The sequence below is a fragment of the Ranitomeya imitator genome, chromosome 6 (genome assembly GCF_032444005.1).
Source record: "Ranitomeya imitator isolate aRanImi1 chromosome 6, aRanImi1.pri, whole genome shotgun sequence".
In the NCBI taxonomy this organism is placed as follows: Eukaryota; Metazoa; Chordata; class Amphibia; order Anura; family Dendrobatidae; genus Ranitomeya; species Ranitomeya imitator.
In genome coordinates, this window is record NC_091287.1 from 167506605 (window position 1) to 167523451 (window position 16847).

Sequence of the window (16847 nt, forward strand, 5' to 3'; positions counted from 1 at the left end):
GTATGCCTATGGGGGGCTGCATAATATTAGAGTCTGCCTAGGGGGGCTATTAGAGTCTGCCTATGGGGGGCTGCATTATACTAGAGTCTGCCTATGGGGAGCTGCATTATATTAGAGTCTGCCTAGGGGGAGCTGCATTATACTATAGAGTCCGCTTATGGGGGGCGCATTATACTATATAGAGCCTGCCTATGAGGGGTGCATCATACTATATAAAGTCTGCCTATGGGGAGTTCATTATACTATAGAGTCTTTCTATGGGGAGTGCATTATGGAGTCCTATGGGGAGTGCATTATACTATATAGAGTCTGCCTATTGGAGAATGCATTAGGCTATATAGAGACATATGGGGAGTATATTATACTATATTGAGGACTATCTAGTGTATTATGCTATATGGACGCTATCTAGGAGGCCATCATACAGTGTGGAGATTACAGTGACGGGGCCATCATACAGTGTTGGAGCCATCAAACAGTTTGGAGTATACTAAGAGGTCAGTATAAATACAGTGAGAGGGCATTATACTGTCTATAAGAGAGCATCATACTATGTATAGGGGAGCTGTACAAAAAAAGACTTGGAACATTATTAAATATAAAGTGGGCACTTATTGTTATAGGGGAACTCCGGTTACTGTGACTGTCAAAGGGGCACACAGAGCATTATTAGTTTCTAGGGGGCAAAATGTTGGCACTGTTTTCAAGGGCACTTGCACCCAGCATTACTATATTATAGAGGGTTGCTTTTGAATTTAAAAGGCACAATGAACCACACAGTAGGTGCAGTAATAGGGACACATACGGCAGCATTAGCTCAGTATTGGGGTATCAGCAGGATAAGGAGTTTGTGCAGGTTGGGAAGAGATGGTGATGGCTGAAAATATGAGAAGTGAAATATATCTTTGTTGTAACCTCTGCAGCCGAGTCCTGGCTGGAAGAAGTTGTCATGTTGGTGTGGGACAGTTGGAAAAGATGGGAAAAGTGAATGATTCCATCAGAAAGAATGTCCTCTGTAAGTCACCATGTGCTGTAATCGCTTATATGTTCTGTAGGGCTGGTATTTACCACTGACCATATGGTGGTAATATCCATGTTGGTCTTTATATAGAGATTAGTTTCAGTAACAGCGCAGTCATCTGCTGAGGTTATTCTCCACTATTAGGGTGCGTCACCCAGTTGTAAACAAGGTTACTCAGAAGTTTCGGCCCCCCCCCCTGAACCAAAACCCTAGCTACACCTCTGCTTTTGATTCATGAAGAGCTGCATGCCTCTTCATGAATCTGGAGTGTCTGATGAGTGGCGTTCGCTACTGCAGAAAGCTTACTCTAGTTAGTGACTGAAGTGACATTTCTGGCTCAGATAACTCCACAGCTCCCTATTTTGGGGGAGCTGGGAGAAACTAGAGTCAAAACTAAAAAAGCCGCAAAATTTGGATGCGACTACGAGTTGCACAAATAAATTGCGACTTTTCAAAGATGTTGTGCCGCTATTTAGGCATAAAAGCTGTCATGAATCAGTGCCAATCTTTTTTTCAGGGGAAACCACTCCAAAGCCACCCTGAAAAAACTGCCCAGAAAACAATGAACATATTCGTATAAAAACGAATTGTTGGTTAAGCCTTTTAAGTGACTTTTCACTGCTTCAGATTTCCAAATACACCAAGTGGTTAAAAAAGTTATGTGACCATTCTTCATGTGGTTTCTGCTTTGAAGATGCTCTATACATTACAATATATGTCAATGGGAAGGTTCAAAACATGCCAGGGATCTTTATTGATAGTTTTGCTATACTTTTTGCTTAAAGATAAAAAGAAATGCAGAAAAAACGTTAAAAAAAAACCACGACAGTCAAAAATGTTGAAAAAGGCGTCATGAAACGACTAATTTAATCGCAAAAAATGATGCTTTTAGAAAAAAACACAGGCGCTCACTGTCATGAACTGGGGGTGCTTGGTTACCCCGCTTCTTTCTTCAGGTATTTATATCCCACTTCCTAGTTTCGGTTCGGAACATGCAGCTCTCTGGCGCCCCCCTCACCCTCAGGTCAGTCAGGGAACAGCACCTAAGATAACTAGTTGCCAGAAATGCTGGTTGTGTACTGGCTATTGGGCATGCTGCAGTGAGGGCGATATAACTATTCCCAGCCACAGCCGGGCAATACATTTAGAAACCCCTTTCCGTCACTGCCAGCATTACCCAACAAGCTCGGTACACTCCGCTACTACCAGCTCCTATTACTATGATTAATAGCGGGTCTGGAGCCAATCCAATCAGTAGCAATGGTTTAGGTTGGAGGACTTAGGGTTTGTTTAGACCAAGGAAAACAACACTAGTAAATATTATAGCTTTGACTCCAAAAAGATTAGGTAGTGTTTACAAAAAGTATAAAAAATGATATTACAAGATGAGACAATTATAGTATGTACATACAATTACAAATAAAAAGGGATTAAAGTTGAAAAAACACTTACAGTTATCTCATATCATGGCTGCCATGTGGTGTGGGGGAAGGGAGTGACATCCTAATAATAATAATAATTTTTATTTATATAGCGCCAACATATTCCGCAGCGCTTTACAAATTATAGAGGGGACTTGTACAGACAATAGACATTACAGCATAACAGAAATACAGTTCAAAACAGATACCAGGAGGAATGAGGGCCCTGCTCGCAAGCTTACAAACTATGAGGAAAAGGGGAGACACGAGAGGTGGATGGTAACAATTGCTTTAGTTATTCGGACCGGCCATAGTGTAAGGCTCGGGTGTTCATGTAAAGCTGCATGAACCAGTTAACTGCCTAAGTATGTAGCAGTACAGACACAGAGGGCTATTAACTGCATAAAGTGTATGAGAACATGATGCGAGGAACCTGATTGTTTTTTTTTTTTTTTATAAATAGGCCACACAGGGATCGTTAGGTTAATGCATTGAGGCGGTAGGCCAGTCTGAACAAATGAGTTTTTAGGGTACGCTTAAAACTGTGGGGATTGGGGATTAATCGTATTAACCTAGGTAGTGCATTCCAAAGAATCAGCGCAGCACGTGTAAAGTCTTGGAGACGGGAGTGGGAGGTTCTGATTATTGAGGATGCTAACCTGAGGTCATTAGCGGAGCGGAGGGCACGGGTAGGGTGGTAGACTGATACCAGGGAGGAGATGTAGGGTGGTGCTGAGCCATGGAGTGCTTTGTGGATGAGGGTAATAGTTTTGTACTGGATTCTGGAGTGGATGGGTAGCCAGTGTAATGACTGGCACAAGGTAGAGGCATCGGTGTAACGGTTGGTGAGGAATATGATCCTGGCAGCAGCATTCAGGACAGATTAGAGCGGGGAAAGTTTGGTAAGAGGGAGGCCGATTAGTAGAGAGTTACAATAGTCCAGACGAGAATGAATAAGTGAAACAGTAAGAGTTTTTGCAGAGTCGAAAGTAAGAAAAGGGTGAATTCTAGAAATGTTTTTGAGATGCAGGTAAGAAGAGCGAGCCAGTGATCGGATGTGGGGGGTGAATGAAAGGTCAGAATCAAGTATGACCCCAAGGCAGCGGGCATGTTGCTTTGGAGTAATGGTGGAGCCGCACACGGAGATGGCAATGTCAGGCAAAGGTAGGTTAGTAGAGGGAGAGAACACGAGGAGTTCAGTTTTTGACAGGTTAAGTTTCAGATAGAGGGAGGACATGATGTTAGAGACAGCGGTAAGACAATCACTGGTGTTTTCTAAAAAGGTCGGTGTGATATCAGGAGAAGAAGTGTATAATTGGGTGTCGTCAGCATAGAGATGGTACTGAAAACCAAATCTACTGATTGTTTGTCCAATAGGGGCAGTATACAACGAGAAGAGGAGGGGCCTAGGACTGATCCTTGAGGAACCCCAACAGTAAGGGGAAGGTGAGAGGAGGAGGAACCAGCAAAACATACAGTGAAGGATCGGTCAGAGAGATAGGAGGAGAACCAGGAGAGAACGGTGTCCTAATGCATCAGGCTGGTTGCAGAGCCTCCTCTAGCAGGCTTCCTGGGCAAAAGACCCCCTCATAACTCAGCAGGTTAAAGATATACCCTCTGGTATATCACTGAGTGGGCTGAGTTATGAAATGCAATCCTCTTTTCTCAGAGGGACTGAAACTTACTGAAAACTCCAAAATCCAATAGTACGAAATGGTTAATAAAACACACACACACACATTATTAAAAAGTATTTTAATGAAATAAAGACACTTGGTGTTTTAATATTTTATTATACTCTTAATCCACCTGAAGACCCTTATCACCTGAAACAAAGTTAAAAAAAAACAAACAACAATATTCCATACCTTCCGTAGTTCAGTCTTGTCTCACGCTGTCAATCAATCTGAAGGGGTTAAATCATTTTACACCCAGGAGCTCTTCTAATGCAGCTGTGCTCCTGACTGTAAAACTTGGTGAATGAATGGAATGCAGGGGAATGTACTGTAGTTACCTCGAGTCGCAGTGATGCACCCTCTGCTGGATGAACTCATATGAACTCGAGCCTGAGAACTTTTCAGAATATTTTCCCACGCTCAAGTTCATATGAGTTCATCCAGCAGAGGGCGCATCACCGAGACTTGAGGTAACTACAGTACATTCCCCTGCATTCCATTCATTCACCAAGTTTTACAGACAGGAGCACAGCTGCACTAGCAGAGCTCCTGGGTGTAAAATGATTTAACCCCTTCAGATGGATTTACAGCGTGGGACAAGACTGAACGACGGAAGGTATGGAATATTGTTGTTTGTTTTTTTTAACTTTGTTTCAGGTGACAAGGGTCTTCAGGTGGATTAAGAGTATAATAAAATATTAAAACACCATATGTCTTTATTTCATTAAAATACTTTTTAATAATGTGTGTGTGTTTTACTAACCATTTTATACTATTGGATTAATAATGGATAGGTGTCATAATTGACGCATCTCCATTATTAACCAATATTTACAATAGCAAGGTGACATTAACCCTTCATTACCCCATATCCCACCGCTACACGGGAGTGGGAAGAGAGGCTAAGTGCCAGAATAGGCGCATCTTCTAGATGTGCCTTTTCTGGGGTGGCTGGGGGCAGATGTTTTTAGCCAGGGGGGGCCAATAACCATGGTCCCTCTCTAGGCTATTAATATCTGCCCTCAGTCACTGGCTTTCCCACTCTGGCGGAGAAAATTGTGCTGGAGCCCACGCCAATTTTTTCTGGGATTTAACCCTTTAATTTCATAGCTAGAGCCCCCAAATTTTACACAGAGACACTTGTTACATTAGTAAAGAGGAATATGTAATAAATGAAGGGATATGAGATGGTTTACTGTATGTAAACCATGTCTTATGTCCTGTCGGGTTTGTGAAGGAGATAGGAAAAGCTGGCAATTGAATTACCGGCTTTTCTGCTATCTAGTGCTGTATGAAATATAAATATATATATATATATATATTCTATGTGTACACATTTATTCTACCTATTATATTCTGACAGTGTGATTTTACTGTACATCGCACTGAATTGCCGGCTGTTCTAGAGAACACCGCTGCGTATTTCTCGCAAGTCACACTGCTGGTCCGTGTGTAATCCGTATTTTTCTCACCCCCATAGACTTTCATTGGCATTTTTTTGCGCAATACAGTGACAAACGCAGCATGCTGCGATTTTCTTCGGCCGTACAAGACCGTATAATACGGATCCGTAAAGTACGGCAGATAGGAGCTGGGCCATAGAGAATCATTGGGCCGTGTGCAATGCATATTTTTCTGGACGTATTTTCTGCGCTCATATGTCCGTAAAACTCGCTAGTGTGATGCCGGCCTAACCATCATAGCTCTGGGATGGCACCCCATATAGCGACAACGGAACTACCATTCTTCTGAGCATGAGCGGGGCGTTAATTTGAGCCCAAACATAAAGTATCTGTATGACCCGGTTAAGTAGTAATCTATTTCTCAGATTCTGCTGGTGCGGGAAAATAGAGAACACACTGGTGTGTAGGTCTTTCATTGCACATTCCAAATATGTAACTTTCACACCTATAAGGAAGATAGGAGCGCACTTACCCTGGTGTGGTTAACATCACTTTATTAGGACATAAGTAAAAACGAACAGCAGGGAGGGATAGGATCAGCTACGGACAACGGCCGTTTCGTGCTACATGGCACTTCAACGGGTCCTAGCGCTGAATGGATCCGGGGAGTGTTTTATAGACCCACCTGAGTCCCAAACTCCTCCCCTAATGCTCAAGACATGAACAGTGTTACATTAACATTTAAAAACAACAAGAAATTTAAAATAGCACACACTATGAACCTCAAGGAAGATCCAATTTGACTATTAAAGGTGGGTACAGAAACATTTTACAAGAAAACTGACATGTCGACTTTATCATTTAGACCAGATGGTCCTGCTGCGTCTGCGCGCAGGATCCATCTGGCTTCTCTGCGTAGTAGAAGACGGCACAAGTCCCCACCTCCCTCTGGTGGCGAGACCCGCTCCAGACCAGCAAACCTCAGCACCTGGACATCACCTGCATGGTGAGTACGGACGTGATCTATTAACCTCGGAGCACCTTTCCCTGTACCTACGGAATAGAAATGCTCCCTAATACGGACAAATAAAGGACGGATTGTTTTCCCAATATAGAAGTGCCTACAAGGGCAGAAGAGGACATAGACAACATGAGTGGTTCTGCAGGATATGAAATCTCGCACAATATGCTGTATGTGGCCCACTCTGACTCTGTTTCCTATGTGATGGTACTTACAAAAGTTACAACCTCCACATTTGAAGTTCCCCTTAGGAATACTATCTGTGAGCCAATTATTTCTGTTGGTTATAAAACGATTTCGGACTATATTGTCCCTAATGTTTCTACTGCGCCGATTGGCAAAAAGGGGGCCTCTATCTACCATTTTTTTAAGATCATTATCTTGACGTAAGATCTGCCAATTTTTCCGTATGACTGTTCTGATGTGGTTGTCCAGCGGGCCGAATTTAAAACTGAATACAAACTTTTTTTATTTTTGTCTTTTCTTGGGGGCAATGGAAATCTCTGTGGCAACCGCCCTATTATAAGCAGTATTCAAAACCGAAGGGGGATAGCCTCGTTTCTTGAACCTGTCAATCAGATCTGCTGACTGCTGCGCAAACCCAACAGGGTCGCTATTTATTCTCTTGACCCTGAGAAGTTGACTGTATGGCAAAGAACATTTCATGTGTGGCGGAGGGGCACTATTATAATGTAACAATGAGTTGGATGCAGAAGGTTTACGATATACCTCTGTAGAGATACCTCTATCCCCAATTTGTAATTTGACATCCAAAAAGACCAAATTAGTCCCCCCAAATTGCGAGGTAAACCCCATGTTCATGGTGTTGGATGTCCCCAGGTACTTCACGAACTCTGCGAAGGTATCCTGGTGCCCATCCCACACCATGAACATATCATCAACATATCTAGCATAAAGCTTGACATGTCGAAGAAAGGGGTTATTTGAGGAATAAATATATTCCTCCTCAAACCTCGCAAGAAAGAGGTTAGCCAGGGTACATGCGACGGGGGTACCCATAGCGGTACCCACCGTCTGCAGGTACCACTGGCCATCAAATTGAAAAGCATTATGCTTTAGGACAAAAGAGAGTCCCTCACAAATGAAGTCTACAGTGTCTGGTCCAGTAGGTGTATTTTCCAAAATGCATCTAATCGTATCCACTCCCAATTTTTGCGGGATACGTGTATAGAGACTTTCGATATCAATCGAAGTCAAGGCATATGAATCTTGCCATTCAAAATCTTTTAATATTTTCAGAAAATCCCCCGTATCTTTCATGTATGAAGGATCATCTAACAAAAGGGGGCGCAGCAGCCAGTCGATATAAGAAGAGAGTGGCTCAGTCAGAGAGCCCACCCCTGACACTATAGGACGGCAAGGAGGGGCTTCTACTGACTTATGCAATTTAGGTATATGATACCAATGTGGGCGTCTCGGAAATTCCGGTAGTAGCTTCTCAGCCTGTTTAGAAGAGAACACCCTTAATTTAAGAATCTTTTGCGTTCTTTGTTAAGACAATTTGTGGAAAAAAGGGTGTTCTCTTCTAAACAGGCTGAGAAGCTACGGGGGATTTTCTGAAAATATTAAAAGATTTTGAATGGCAAGATTCATATGCCTTGACTTCGATTGATATCGAAAGTCTCTATACACGTAATTTGATGGCCAGTGGTACCTGCAGACGGTGGGTACCGCTATGGGTACCCCCATCGCATGTACCCTGGCTAACCTCTTTCTTGCGAGGTTTGAGGAGGAATATATTTATTCCTCAAATAACCCCTTTCTTCGACATGTCAAGCTTTATGCTAGATATGTTGATGATATGTTCATGGTATGGGATGGGCACCAGGATACCTTCGCAGAGTTCGTGAAGTACCTGGGGACATCCAACACCATGAACATGGGGTTTACCTCGCAATTTGGGGGGACTAATTTGGTCTTTTTGGATGTCAAATTACAAATTGGGGATAGAGGTATCTCTACAGAGGTATATCGTAAACCTTCTGCATCCAACTCATTGTTACATTATAATAGTGCCCATCCGCCACACATGAAATGTTCTTTGCCATACAGTCAACTTCTCAGGGTCAAGAGAATAAATAGCGACCCTGTTGGGTTTGCGCAGCAGTCAGCAGATCTGATTGACAGGTTCAAGAAACGAGGCTATCCCCCTTCGGTTTTGAATACTGCTTATAATAGGGCGGTTGCCACAGAGATTTCCATTGCCCCCAAGAAAAGACAAAAAGAAAAAAAGTTTGTATTCAGTTTTAAATTCGGCCCGCTGGACAACCACATCAGAACAGTCATACGGAAAAATTGGCAGATCTTACGTCAAGATAATGATCTTAAAGAAATAGTAGATTGAGGCCCCCTTTTTGCCAATCGGCACAGTAGAAACATTAGGGACAATATAGTCCGAAATCGTTTTATAACCAACAGAAATAATTGGCTCACAGATAGTATTCCTAAGGGGAACTTCAAATGTGGAGGTTGTAACTTTTGTAAGTACCATCACATAGGAAACAGAGTCAGAGTGGGCCACATACAGCATATTGTGCGAGATTTCATATCCTGCAGAGCCACTCATGTCGTCTATGTCCTCTTCTGCCCTTGTAGGCACTTCTATATTGGGAAAACGATCCGTCCTCTATTTGTCCGTATTAGGGAGCATTTCTATTCCGTAGGTACAGGGAAAGGTGCTCCGAGGTTAATAGATCACGTCCGTACTCACCATGCAGGTGATGTCCAGGTGCGAGGTTTGCTGGTCTGGAGCGGGTCTCGCCACCGGAGGGAGGTGGGGACTTGTGCCGTCTTTTACTACGCAGAGAAGCCAGATGGATCCTGCGCGCAGACGCAGTAGGACCATCTGGTCTAAATGATAAAGTCGACATGTCAGTTTTCTTGTAAAATGTTTCTGTACCCACCTTTAATAGTCAAATTGGATCTTCCTTGAGGTTCATAGTGTGTGCTATTTTAAATTTCTTGTTGTTTTTAAATGTTAATGTAACACTGTTCATGTCTTGAGCATTAGGGGAGGAGTTTGGGACGCAGGTGGGTCTATAAAACACTCCCCGGATCCATTCAGCGCTAGGACCCGTTGAAGTGCCATGTAGCACGAAACGGCCGTTGTCCGTAGCTGATCCTATCCCTCCCTGCTGTTCGTTTTTACTTATGTCCTAATAAAGTGATGTTAACCACACCAGGGTAAGTGCGCTCCTATCTTCCTTTTATTTTTTGGCATTGGATTTTGTACACATTTTCTGGAAGCGGCACCCCTGTGTTTTTAGTGTGGAGGATTTGTACAGCCGTGACCATTCTATTAGGTGCCGGACCGGGAGGTTCACACAGTTGATGGGTTCGACATAGTAGCAGTGCGGATGTGTGTTTCTTCTACCATTGGACTTAACTTTCACACCTACATCAATACTTGAGGTTGAGTTATTTCATCTTGAATAACTCTATCCTACAACAAACTGACACGTTTCCAGAACTGCTTTCAGCCAGTTTCACTGCTGCCAGGAGGGAGGGGGGATGAGTGGTTTAGAATTTCACAGACAGGGTGAGAGACCTAAGAACATCAACCCTAATGGATGTAGCAGAGCTCCGTATGCGTGATAATATAGAACCAAATACGTTATATTTCCTGATACCTCCCCCTTTTGGACTGCGCTACGTAGGCAGGACCTCTCTGTACTCCTCCATGCGCACCTCGGCAGGTTCGCCCCAGCGGGACAACCAATCTGCGTTGCCGAGCTCGCTGCCCTTTTTGTGTTTCATGGTAAAATTGTAGTTCTGGAGGGCAAGGCTCCAGAGTAGAAACCTTCCGTTGATACCAGACACAGTATGCAGCCAGCTCAGGGGGTTGTGGTTAGTCATCACGGTGAAGGTGCGTCCGTACAGGTAGGGCTGCAAATGTTGCAGGGACCAGACCATGGCCAGGCACTCCTTCTCGATGGTGGAATAAGCCACTTCCCTCAGCAGAAGCTTCAGGCTCAGGTACAACACGGAGTGCTCTTGGTTCCCTGAGTCCACCTGGCTGAGCACAGCACTGAGGCAAACTCGCTGGCATCAGTCTGTACCAGGAAAGGTCGACTGCTGTCGACAGCTTTTAACACAGGGGAACTGCTCAGGGCTGTTTTCAAAGCCTGGAAAGCCACCTCACAGCCGTCTGTCCAGTCAACTGTTTGAGTTGGCTTCTTCCTGTTGAGGTCCGTCAATGGTTTTGCCAGGCTACTATAGTTCTGTATAAAGTGCCTATAGTACCCTGCAGTGCCCAGGAAGGACATCACCTGTTTCTTGGTCCTGGAGGTGGGCCAGGATGCGATTGTGTCCACTTTCCCGGGCTCTGGCCTCATAGAACTGCCACCTGCCCGGTGCCCAAGGTAGTGGACCTTGCTCATGCCCATCTGGCACTTTCCCAGCTTGATAGTCAGACCTGCTTGGTGGATGCGCCTAAGCACCTAGTGGAGATACTGAAGGTGTTCCTCCCAGGAGGAACTGAAGAAGGCAATGTCATCCAGGTACGCCACTGCGTACCTCTCCAGTGTTTGAAGCAGGTGGCAGGGGCATTCTTCATGCCGAAGGGCATGACCGTGGGCTCGTACAGTCCGAGGGGGGTGATAAAGGCAGACTTCTCCTGCGCCTTGAGGCTCAGGGGAATCTGTCAATATTCCCGACTCAAATTCATTGTGGACAAATATTTGGCTCCAGCTAACCGCTGAAGCAGCTCCTTGATGCGCGGCTTTGGGTGCGTTCAGCCCCCTGTAGTCCATGCAGAACCGGGTGGTCTGATCCTTCTTTGGCACAAGGACTACAGGTGAGGCCCATGCACTTTTGGACCATTGAATCACCCCCAGCCGTAACATCGATCGATCATTGATCTCCTGGCGCATAACCTGCTGCACCTCGTCGGAAATCCGATAGGGTGTTTGCCGTAATGGGGCATGATTCCAGGTGTCTAGCTCATGGACCGCTAACTCAGTAATTCCAGGTCTGTTGGAGAACACGGCCTGGAAGGGTTCTAGCATGGTTTGCAGCTGCAACCGCTGTGGTTCGTTTAGCATGGACCCACCAGCCTTGGCTTGGGCCAGCATTTACAGGAGGGGGTCATCCTCCCCGTCCACGGGCAGGTTGCAGACCAGTAGGACGCAGGCTTCACGTTCGTGATGAGCCTTCATCATATTGACGTGAAAGGCCTTGAGCCTTCCCCAGCGTGGTCAAGTGTGACCACGTAGGTGACTGAGTTGAGCTGTTGGTGGACGATGTAGCGGGCCTTCCCAGGCTGCCTGAAGCTTATTCTTTGGTACAGGGACCAGCACCCACACCTTCTGGCCCGCCTGGTAGGTCCGCTCCTGGGCGTACTAGTCGTACCACTGCTTCTGATCAGCCTGGGCCTGTGCCATGTTGTCATGCACCAACTGCATCAAGATCTGCATTTTGTCATGGAAGCGCATGACATACTCCACGATGGACACTTCAGAAGGGTTCGGCTCTTCTTCCCAGGATTCCCTTACCAACCCAAGGGGTTCCCGGACTTGCCTACCATACAGGAGCACGAAGAGGGAGAACCCCGTTGAGGCCTGCGGAACCTCTTAGTAAGCAAATAGTGTAATACCCCAGGTTCCTGGTTGTGACAGTGGCATTGCTTTCCTCACGGGGAGAGTGATGTCATGCTTGGAAGCAAGGAAGGTTCCCTTTTATCAGGTATTCACAAACATGCAACATGTTCTTACTCCAGGCCAGAAGGGGGAGCTCTGAACCAGTTTGTGGGTGGCTCCCCTACACTGTATATATTCTGGCTGGAGGGAAAGTAGTCAGTCTGTGAGAGAGTCTGAGAAAGGAAGGAGACAAGGGGCCGTGCAGCCCCGTGAGGTGCTGCAGCTCCTGGAAGGGAGAGAGAAGGACGGAATAAGTTGTAGAGAGCATGAAGGAGGAAAAGAGGCACAGGCGAGTGAAGAGCTGGAGAGAGAAGCTGCGACTGGGCTTCCTCCACACTGAGCAAAGATACCGGTAGCCAGAAGACCGAGGTTGTGGGGGTAACTCTATGCCCCACGGCAGAAACCGGTGGACAACAGATTGCAAGTTACCTGTCCACCATGGACACCTGAGGGCACAGTAGCTGATAGAGGTCGTGATAGAGATCCTGTAAAAAGGCTCGAGCTACCTGTCATACGGATAGTGTCCTACCTATTGGTGGACAGAGAAGAAACATGAGGACCTTGTGTGAGGCCTAAGGCAGCAAGGGACTACAATGCAGCGCTACTAGGAAGGCTTCGAACCCCACCTGGTAAAGGGGACTCCAGATTTGCTTCCAAGCCAGCCGTACCATACCTGTACCTGTGATCCAGTACCCTGGACTGTGGCTGCCTGAATTCATCAGTAAAAAGATAAAGAGACTGCAACCCTGTGTCCTCCGTTTCTTTCTACACCACCTACCACCTGTCCCTATTACACCGGGAGCTGTTGTGAATTCCGCTCTTGGGCTCCCTCCAGTGGTTGTAAGTGGCACTTTTGTGAGTTCTGCTCTTGGGCTCCCTCTTGTGGTTTCTATCAGTATGGCTGCTCCTTGGAGTTAGCTGTCATCAGCTGTCTTCACTTATCATTTCTTCTGCTCGGCTATTTAGGTCTGGCTCTTTCTTCAGCCAGTGCCACTTGTAAATGGTTCCTGGTTGGATTCACATCTCTTTGGAGTTCCCTGTTATCCTGACCAGTTCAGCTAAGCTAAGTTTTTGCTTGCTCTTTTCTGTCCATTAATTGTGGACTTATCCATTCTGTGCTTTCTATGTTTGTCCAGATTATCAGTGTGAATTAATTCTGTCTTGCTGGAAGCTCTGGGAGGCAGATTTGCCCTCCACACCTTTAGTCAGGTGTGGAGATTTTTTGTAAACTCTGCGTGGATTTTTGTAGTGTTTTATACTGACCGCACAGTATTCCATCCTGTCCTATCTATTTAGCTAGACTGGCCTCCTGTGCTCATCCTGGTTTCATTCTGTGTATGTCTTTTCCCTCTCCACTCACAGTCATTATTTGTGGGGGGCTAATCTATCCTTTGGGGATTTTCTCTGAGGCAAGATAGTTTTCCTGCTTCTTTCTTTAGGGGTAGTTAGCTCTTAGGCTGTGACGAGATGCCTAGGGAGAGTTAGGAGCATTCCACGGCTACTTCTAGTGTTGTGTTTAGCTTAGGGACTGCGGTCAGTACAGTTACCACGTCCTTCAGAGCTCGTTCCATGTTGCTCCTAGACCACCGTATCATAACAGTACAAGTGGCCAAAAATGAATTAAATGCATCTCAAAAGAAGGAAAAGAAAGCTCTGAACCATTTTTTTTTCTGTGCTTTGGTTTGTCTTTTTTTTTTTTCCTCTTGATATCTGGGTGGTTCAGGATATATGCTTTGGCATGGATGTTCAGGGTTTGTTTTCTCGTGTGGATCAACTTGCTGCAAGAGTACAGAGTATCCAGGACTATGTTGTCCAGACTCCGGCTTTAGAGCCCAGAATTCCTACTCCTGATTTGTTTTTTGGGGACAGATCCAAGTTTTTGAACTTTAAAAATAGCTGCAAATTGTTTTTTGCTTTGAAACCCCGTTCTTCTGGTGATCCCATTCAGCAAGTAAAAATCATCATATCCTTGCTGCGTGGTGACCCTCAAGACTGGCCTTTTTCTCTTGAAACAGGGGATCCGGCATTATTGAATGTAGATGCATTTTTTCAAGCGCTCGGATTATTGTATGACGAACCTAATTCTGTGGATCATGCAGAAAAAACCCTGTTGGCCTTGTGTCAAGGTCAGGAAGCGGCAGAGTTATACTGCCAGAAATTTAGAAAATGGTCTGTGCTCACTAAATGGAATGAGGAGGCTCTGGCTGCTATGTTCAGAAAAGGTCTTTCTGAAACCCTTAAAGATGTTATGGTGGGCTTTCCTACGCCTGCCGGTTTGAGCGAATCTATGTCTCTAGCCATTCAGATTGATCGGCGTCTGCGCGAGCGCAAAGCTGTGCACCATATGGCAGTATCCTCTGAGCAAAGTCCTGAACCTATGCAATGTGATAGGATTTTGACTAGAATAGAACGGCAGGAATTCAGACGTCAGAATAGGCTGTGTTTTTACTGTGGTGATTTGGCTCATGTTATCTCTGATTGCCCTAAGCGTACTAAGAGAGTCGCTAGGTCTGTTACCATTAGTACTATACAGCCTAAATTTCACTTATCTGTGACCCTGATTTGCTCATTGTCGTCCTTTTCTGTCATGGCATTTGTGGATTCAGGCGCTGCCCTGAACTTAATGGACTTAGAATTCGCCAGGCGCTGTGGTTTTTCCTTGCAGCCTTTGCAGAGCCCTATTCCTTTGAGGGGCATTGATGCTACACCCTTGGCCAAGGATAAACCTCAGTACTGGACACAGATGACTATGTACATGGCTCCTGCACATCAGGAAGATTGCCGTTTTCTGGTGTTGCATAACCTGCATGATGTTGTTGTACTGGGATTTCCATGGTTACAGGAACATAATCCGGTGCTGGATTGGAAAACTATGTCGGTGACTATTTGGGGTTGTCGATGAGTACATAGTGACGTTCCTTTGATGTCAATTTCCTCTTCCCCCTCTTCTGAGGTCCCTGAGTTTTTGTCGGATTTCCAGGATGTATGCATGCCGCCATGTGGAGCTATGTTAAGGAATCTTTGTAGAAAGGGCATATTGTGGGCGGCACGGTGGCGCAGTGGTTAGCACAGCAACCTTGCAGCGCTGGGGTCCTGGGTTCTAATCCCACCAGAACAACATCTGCAAAGAGTTTGTATGTTCTCTCCGTGTTTGCGTGGGTTTCCTCCGGTTTCCTCCCACATTCCAAAGACATACTGATAGGGATTCTAGATTGTGAGCCCCATCGGGGGACAGTGATGATAATGTGTGAAAAACTGTAAAGCGCTGCGTAATATGTTAGCGCTATAGAAAAAATAAAGATTATTATTATATTCGGCCCTCTTCGTCACCATTGGGAGCAGGTTTCTTTTTTGTTGCTAAGAGGGATGGCTCCTTGAGACCCTGTATTGATTATCGTCTTCTTAATAAGATCACGGTCAAATTCCAATACCCCTTGCCTTTGCTTACTGATTTGTTTGCCCAGATTAAGGGGGCTAGTTGGTTTACTAAGATTGACCTCCGAGGGGCATATAATCTTGTTCGTATTAAACAGGGTGACGAATGGAAAACTGCATTTAATACGCCCGAAGGCCATTTTGAATACCTTGTGATGCCATTTGGGCTCTCTAATGCTCCATCTGTGTTCCAGTCTTTCATGCATGATATTTTCCGCGGTTATCTTGATAAATTCATGGTCGTATATTTGGATGATATTTTGATTTTTTCCGATGATTGGGAGTCTCATGTGAAGCAGGTCAGGATGGTGTTCCAGATCCTTCGTGATAATGCTTTATTTGTGAAGGGGTCTAAGTGCCTATTCGGAGTTCAGAAGGTCTCTTTTTTGGGTTTTATTTTTTCTCCCTCGTCTATAGAAATGGATCCTGTTAAGGTCCAAGCTATTCATGACTGGATCCAACCCACATCTGTGAAGGGTCTTCAAAAATTTTTGGGCTTTGCTAATTTCTATCGCCGTTTCATTGCCAACTTTTCCAGTGTGGTTAAGCCCCTTACTGATTTGACGAACAAAGGCGCTGATGTGACGAATTGGTCCTCTGAGGCTGTTGAGGCCTTTCAGGAGCTTAAACGCCGATTTACTTCTGCCCCTGTGTTGCGTCAACCGGATGTTTCTCTTCCTTTTCAGGTTGAGGTCGACGCTTCTGAGATTGGGGCAGGGGCCGTTTTGTCTCAGAGGGAGTCTGATGGTTCTTTGATGAAACCGTGTGCTTTTTTTTCCAGAAAGTTTTCGCCTGCGGAACGCAATTATGATGTCGGCAATCGGGAGTTGTTGGCTATGAAGTGGGCGTTTGAGGAGTGGCGACATTGGCTTGAGGGAGCTAAACACCGTGTTGTGGTCCTGACCGATCATAAGAATCTGATTTACCTCGAGTCGGCCAAGCGGCTGAATCCTAGACAGGCTCGATGGTCCCTGTTTTTCTCCCGTTTTGATTTTGTGGTCTCGTATCTTCCGGGATCTAAGAATGTTAAGGCTGATGCCCTCTCTAGGAGTTTTTCGCCTGATTCTCCTGGAGTCCTTGAGCCGGTTGGCATTCTTAAGGAGGGGGTGATTCTTTCTGCTATCTCCCCTGATTTGCGGTGGGTGCTTCAGGAATTTCAGGCTGATAGGCCTGACCGCTGTCCAGTGGGGAAGCTGTTTGTTCCTGATAGATG